Source organism: Argopecten irradians, unplaced genomic scaffold (genome assembly GCF_041381155.1).
Source record: "Argopecten irradians isolate NY unplaced genomic scaffold, Ai_NY scaffold_0102, whole genome shotgun sequence".
Lineage (NCBI taxonomy): Eukaryota > Metazoa > Mollusca > Bivalvia > Pectinida > Pectinidae > Argopecten > Argopecten irradians.
This window is the reverse complement of record NW_027187569.1, coordinates 1-7,331: the sequence shown is the minus strand read 5'-3', so window position 1 is coordinate 7,331 and position 7,331 is coordinate 1. Positions and strand designations below refer to the sequence as shown.

Below are 7,331 nucleotides of genomic sequence, written 5' to 3'. Positions count from 1 at the left end.
TCGAAGCATGTTTGGAATACACATATATACATGTACATACATTGAACTATAATACATAATTAATAAACCCCTCTCCCTATATCTTCTCAAATAAATAAATAAAAACAAGATATAAAACAATGTATATATAAATTATCTTCATTTTGAGAAAAATCAATATTTCAATTGTTCTCAATGGAAAGACAAAGCGCATTTTGATAAAAAAAAACACTTGGGGTCAAGTAGACACTTAGACTTTGCTAAACCAAGGATTTATTAGTGAGATATGTCCTTGACTATACTATTCAGGTACATAGGCTGTCACAGCATGCTATCATTTGAATTGAATGCTATAATGGACCCCCAGGGGTTGAAGAAAATAGGCATACCTTATATTACCTGTGATGCCTGACTGATCATCATCTCAGGTAAAGTGTCATCTTAGATGGTTGGATGGGGATATAGGCCTAGTGAGTAGTGACCATAATGACAGACCTGTACGTGTGCCTTGAGTTTACAGTATACACAAGTCATTTATGTAGGTACAGTACTAGTGTATATACCGTACATGTACGTATACTACCTGTATCCCCATGTACAGTATATATATATATATATGTGGCAGACATTTGTACCAATTACATTGGGTATATCCAACATATCAACTATACATGTATACATCTATGTACATGTAATAATGATATAATTATAGATCAATATAATAATTGATATGTACACATATGTACTATGTAGTTATAAATCCTTGATATGCACATGTATATGATAAAAGTATTGTATTTTATACATGTGTATGTGCAACACCTAACAGATCTATTATAAAAATGTCTCTTGACAACATCAATTATACAATGTATATGACACTCTGCATTATTTTAATGTACATCACTTTAAATATTTAGTTAATGTTCTTCAAATAAATGTATACAACTTTTGCTTTATTTCAATATAGATTTCACATGTTTATATATATAGAGATTGCCCAAACTGACAATGCAGTGAATAAATCAAAATTTAATAAATCGGTCAAAATATATTTCAAATATTATGATGTAATATCACATGTGTAGAAACATGATTATGTTTCAACAGAAATTAAGGATTTGATTTAAATATCACAAAAATGACAGTACATTCAAATTAGACTCATCAACATGGTCGATTTGACCAATCGTCCCAATGGCACAGCTGTGAAATAAAAATTTCTTGCTAGAATTAATCAAGAGTCAAGAGTCAAGAAGTTTTATTTAGAGTCGCATACATGAGGAACATAATAACATTAGAACTGTATTGCTATTCTTGCGACAAACATATGTAAATATCACAGTACAAACAGGTAAAATAAATATAGACAGGCAACAATTTAACTATAACAAGCATGCAATAGATACATGATATTTAGTTGGAAACAGCTATCACAGTTTAGCAGAAATAAGAAAATTTAATTTAAAGGTAATAACTTAATAATTACACTTGTATGTCACACAAATGTTACACAAAATAGGTTAAGACACTGAAGTGTAATGTACATAAATGCTAATATAGCAAAGTGTAAAAATTTACAGGATATACACTAACATAGTGTGAATTAAAAAGTAGATATTGAAGTCATAGGTAGAAAACAATAAGCTAAAAAAAGGTTTATAAAAGTAACGATCTTTGAAAAGGTTTGAAATATCACAGGTTGCCCAGGGGAAAAATAGGTACCTTTTAGGTACTTTTTTAGGTGTACCTAAGGTATACCTTAGGTACTTTTATGGTAAGAAAGAAAAAGAGGGAGAATGATGAGGGGTTTTATATAGTCAATATAGGTACATTTTAGGTATGTTTTAGGCACAGTTTAGGTATACCTAATATGTGCCTAGTGGCATGATGTGCCTAAAAAGTACCCGAAAGCTGCCTATGATATACCCAGAGAACTACCTTAAAGATACCCGAAACATACAAAGTACCTAAAACATACCCGAAAGCTACCTAAAACATACCCAGAGAAATATACCTAAAAGATACCCGAAACATACAAAGTACCTAAAACATACCCGAAAGCTACCTAAAATGTACCCGAAAGCTACCTAAAACATACCCGAAAGCTACCTAAAACATACCCAGAGAAATATACCTAAAAGATACCCGAAACATACAAAGTACCTAAAACATACCCGAAAGCTACCTAAAATGTACCCGAGAGCTACCTAAAACATACCCGAAAGCTACCTAAAACATACCCGAAAGCTACCTAAAAGGTACCCGAGAGCTACCTAAAACATACCCGAAAGCTACCTAAAACATACCCGAAAGCTACCTAAAAGGTACCCGAAAGCTACCTAAAACATACCCGAAAGCTACCTAAAAGGTACCCGAGAGCTACCTAAAACATACCCGAAAGCTACCTAAAACATACCCGAAAGCTACCTAAAACATACCCGAAAGCTACCTAAAACATACCCGAAAGCTACCTAAAACCTACCCGAAAGCTACCTAAAACATACCCGAAAGCTACCTAAAACATACCCGAAAGCTACCTAAAACATACCCGAAAGCTACCTAAAACATACCCGAAAGCTACCTAAAATGTACCCGAAAGCTACCTAAAACATACCCGAAAGCTACCTAAAAGGTACCCGAGAGCTACCTAAAACATACCCGAAAGCTACCTAAAACATACCCGAAAGCTACCTAAAACATACCCGAAAGCTACCTAAAAGGTACCTGAGAGCTACCTAAAACATACCCGAAAGCTACCTAAAACATACCCGAAAGCTACCTAAAACATACCCGAAAGCTACCTAAAACATACCCGAGAGCTACCTAAAACGTACCCGAAAGCTACCTAAAACATGTCCCATGTTTTTTAACATGAACTCACAACTCATTAAAAACATGATATAGAAATATGAAAATAGAAAACATTTAAAAAGTTTATTGTAATTTTAAAAATTGCTTTTTAAACAAAACAAATCTGATCAATTGCAAGTCACAAAAATAATCAACATAATATTTTTGATAGTTGAATACATCATTCAAGATGTATATTTTTGATAATAAATTAGTCACGGTTCGATGCAGTAATTTTCAAAAGCTTTACTATCCATGTCCTTTTAGCATTTTCACATCAATTAATCCATCATAAGACACTGGATGTGGCGATGTAATCTTAGGGAAAGGGTACAGTGTTTCCATGTCGATTGCAGCTGATGAATATATCTCTTCACAATGTGGACGGATTTGCACAGGATAAGTTGTTCTGGTGATTCTTGTTGGAGTTTACTGAAAGAATAATGGTAATATTAAAACATGCAGGAATCCAAAAGATCTAAACACCAGTAGTTATCGAAATATGTAATCAGTAATGCAATTTAACACTGAAACAGTTTTTGAAAGATTTGATGAATGGTTTACACCATCTAAACAACGGCATTCTAGATATGCAAACATTCAGAAGGAGTTAACAAGAGTTAACAAAATGTGAAGCAAGGCCACTTTACATCATTGGATGCAGACATATTGAAATTTCCGCTATTATTAACCAATCAAACGCTTTATTATAATAAGCTCATTAAAAATTGTTTTACTCAACTTAGGGAAACAAATGCTTACACATTTTGATTTAACAGTCAACAAGAATTTCTTTCAATGAGACTACCATTCCACATCTCCACCATTAACTAAAGTCCTACTGTAAATATGTTAGACTATTCTTAGTTGTATATGTATGTCAAAGGTCACAATGTAGGTCATGATAACCCACCAGATATAAACCAAGAAGTTCCAGTGAATTGAAGTATAGGTATAAGAGCCTAGTAATACTTGGCCCATCCTAGATTTCCAGGGGTTACGATCACTTATAATCTTTTACACCCTGGGAATATGTCATAGCGAAACTGAAGGCTCTGTGTATGACATCAGATGAGAAGATAGTTTGGTCCTTTGATATACATCAAAAGACTCAACTAACTGTACATTGCATGGCTTTGAAGTTGAGCATCACTAAATCTCTAGATCTGCTGCAGGCCTGTGATTGGTCAGTTTTTTCTCTTGAACTGCCTTCAGTTTTGCTATGATATGTTCCAGCGAAATCAAGGTTATAAGTGATCATATAACCCTTTGAAATCAAGGTCTTGATTTTACATTTAGGACCTGGAAAAGTTTTCGAAAAAGAACATTACCTAATAAAGAATTGATTTTATCACCAAAAAGGATATTTTAGTTTTTTTTTTTTTAAATTGTTTCCCCTCATTTAACTATTAAATACCTTTAAGTCACATTTGCTTTGCATACAACACTGAAAATAAACTAAACATGAAGTTTACCCTACATGTACATGAAATTAATCTATTTTAATAAAATCCTTACATACATTACCACGCCTAATATAATCATCTTTTGTAGTGTATATGCCGGGGGAAGTGTCTTCTCCACTTTTTAACTCCAATGCACACAGCAGTATTACCTGATGAAAGTAAAAAAAAAATGAATGAAGGATAGCGACCAATTATAATAATTATAAGAATGATGTAATATGTTAGTGGTTTCTCAATTAGAATTATCATCATTTCAATTAATATTTTAATTCATTTAGATTTGTGAATGAATTGATTAGTTGCTTTTGCACACAAACATTGATAATTCACAATTCATTTCCATATTTATGAGTATTTTTACCAATGAAATTGTCTGATTGGTGCAAATCTCCAATTATCAGTCTAACTTGTGATTGTTTTCTTCTTTCCTCACCATGGCCCATTCTGATATTCCTGGAAAAAATTATATGAATCATTACAAGTTAATTGGAAGCATCATATATACATCAAGAAGTAAATTTCACCAAGATAAATACTAAATCATTAGAACCATAAATATGAAATACACTGTATATAAAATTCCAAAATATAAACAAATAAATTTTAATTTCATATTTATGTACAAATTGAAGATAAATATATATCTTCTACTTTCTATAGCTTGATTTCTTTATTCATATAAGACTATGTATCCAATTTAAAAATAAATTTCACAAATTTATATTTGAATTATAATTTTAATTAATCAAAATCCAGCCAATTACATGCAAATATGGACCCATAAAATGCTTTGTATTTCAAAATATTCCATGCATATTTGTAACAGCTTTCAATCATCAAAGTTTTGCAGCTTTGTTTAACAGAATATTAAGGAAAATTACCCGGGCATTCTCTTTCTTTTCAATGTCGGTGACGATTATTGATGAGACCTACTTTTCTGTTGCCAGCATGAAGACAACGTCCAGATATATATTAATATTACAAGTTACATTTTTTAATTCAATAATAGTATATGGTGTGCAAAACATCACAACTTGCATACCAAAACCCATAAAAGACACTTTTTGAGCTAAAGAACAAATAGACAGTACGTCAGTAGGCCTACATATTTTCTTCTCAAACCGTGAATTCAAAAATAATAATAATAATACTATCAAAATCGTTCAAAACTCATCTAAATTATGTCCAAAATTCATGAACTACTTGGTATATACTAATAATCTAAGCCATGCTTTCAGTAGTTATACGACTTATTTATTTACCAAAACAAGAAATTTTGGTTCTGTGATATTTTTAAAATTTACAACCTGCTGCTTGTAACCGGTAATTTGAGCTACGGTGAAAATTGAAAACGTACCTGAATTCTGACATATTAAACTTGCCGTGATTGATGAATCAGCTAACAGGCATGAAATAAACCACCATCAAGTTGATTTTCTGTGGTATACAGGACAAAAACATCGTCTGTAGGCACGGCACAAAGGAGAGCCTGGGTTGTTTACATTTTCAAATACTTCCGTAAACACCTTCCTCTATTTTCCCGCGAAAAGTCACGTGATTAACAAAGGGGATTCCCCGGGGTTGGTTTCCCGGCATGCAGACTATGCCTCAGTCAGTCAGTGAAGCTTTCAGCACAAATATTTCGACCAATTTTTTTTGTTGTTGATGATTGATGAAAGTAAATAAATAAAGTATTCCTGGTTATTATTGTAATGGAAAAGAATATTTACTCACGAGTATCAGTCTGACCTAGCTATTTTACGACAAAAATTGTTTACTGTATACATATCGGTTTACGACCACGCATGCAGCTTGGAGTAACATGTTCACTACACGTGTGTTTATCACTAATTTGAACGATAATTTCCATACCTATAAAGTAGAGTGTTTTGTTTAATCCAAGCTGGATAATGGGCCCCAGAGACCCCTTTTAATGGAATGTATGGATAGTTGTTTAATTGTGTTATGTAAATTTAAAGGTGATTTATTTTGCATGTACATCGATCTCAAATCTGGATTTCAACACACCAATATTACAGGTATTTTGACGTAAATCTGTTCTGAAAGTCATCAAAATTATTTCATAATGTTCTAAACATGGTTTATTACATCCTGTAAGATGTGAAACAATTTTAAAAATTGGCCACAGTTTGGGAAGATTTATCGTCAATGCCAATGCAGGTGTGAAAATTTACATGTTTACAAAATGCACCTGTGATTTTGATTACCGTCATAAACCAAGCGATATTTGTTTCCTATAATTTTCATAATTACTGTGATTAAATGATGAACAGAAGATTATACAACTTAGTTGAAAAGGAAAAATAATGAATTTATCAGTATTATTGTTTAAAAATAATGACTATATATTTGGAAGATAATTATACGAAAATTTCTGAGGAAAAATTGTGACACATACAATTGCAAGACTACATGTAATTAATGCACAGAAAACACAGGAAATGAAGTACATATTTGAGAATGTAGAATATATTAAAGTCTTAATATGTACATAAATCAATTTATCATAGTCACATATTACTCCCATCCTAACATATTTCAGATATTTGGACCTGGCATGGATAAAATCACTAAGTCAAAAATAGTGTACATTTTAGGTACTTTGTAACTTTCAGAAATGAAGTCAAACTATGAGGCACATTTGTAGGTAGTCTAAAAAAAAAAATCTAAGTTGAAAAATCTAGGTACATTATAGGTATTTCTAAAAATATTCAAAGTCCACCATAGGCACATTTTTAGGTACTTTGAGAATTTCAGAGTCCAAATTGGGTATGTTTTAGGTTACTTTGAGAATTTCAAAAGTCCAAAATTGGGTATGTTTTAAGGTACTTTGAGAATTTCAAAGGTCCAAATCGGGTTCACATTTTAGGTATATCTCAAAAACCATAGGTATCATCTTTTAGGTATACCCTAAAAATACGTACCTATTCTCCAGATAGGTACTTTTTAGGTAGCCCTTTAGGTACACACGTTAGGTATTAAAGCCTCAAAGTACCTATTTTTCCCCTGGGA

The 7,331-nt window shown here is 32.1% G+C and overlaps 1 long non-coding RNA gene across 4 annotated transcripts; it reads right to left on the bottom strand.

Annotated features, from left to right (window-relative positions):
* Positions 1–1,672: 1,672 nt before the first annotated feature.
* Positions 1,673–5,776, bottom strand: LOC138311747 (uncharacterized). 4 transcript variants are annotated; one of them, XR_011206735.1, is made up of 7 exons: positions 5,656–5,776; positions 4,660–4,751; positions 4,355–4,447; positions 2,854–3,264; positions 2,092–2,629; positions 1,950–2,047; positions 1,673–1,875 (listed from the first exon to the last, which is right to left on the bottom strand). It is a non-coding gene; the product is annotated as an uncharacterized lncRNA (long non-coding RNA). The 4 variants fall into 4 exon arrangements; XR_011206734.1 differs by having other exon boundaries at positions 1,673–1,920; positions 1,997–2,629; XR_011206733.1 differs by lacking the exon at positions 5,656–5,776 and adding an exon at positions 5,180–5,428 and having other exon boundaries at positions 1,950–2,629.
* Between the last annotated feature and the right edge of the window lie 1,555 nt (positions 5,777–7,331).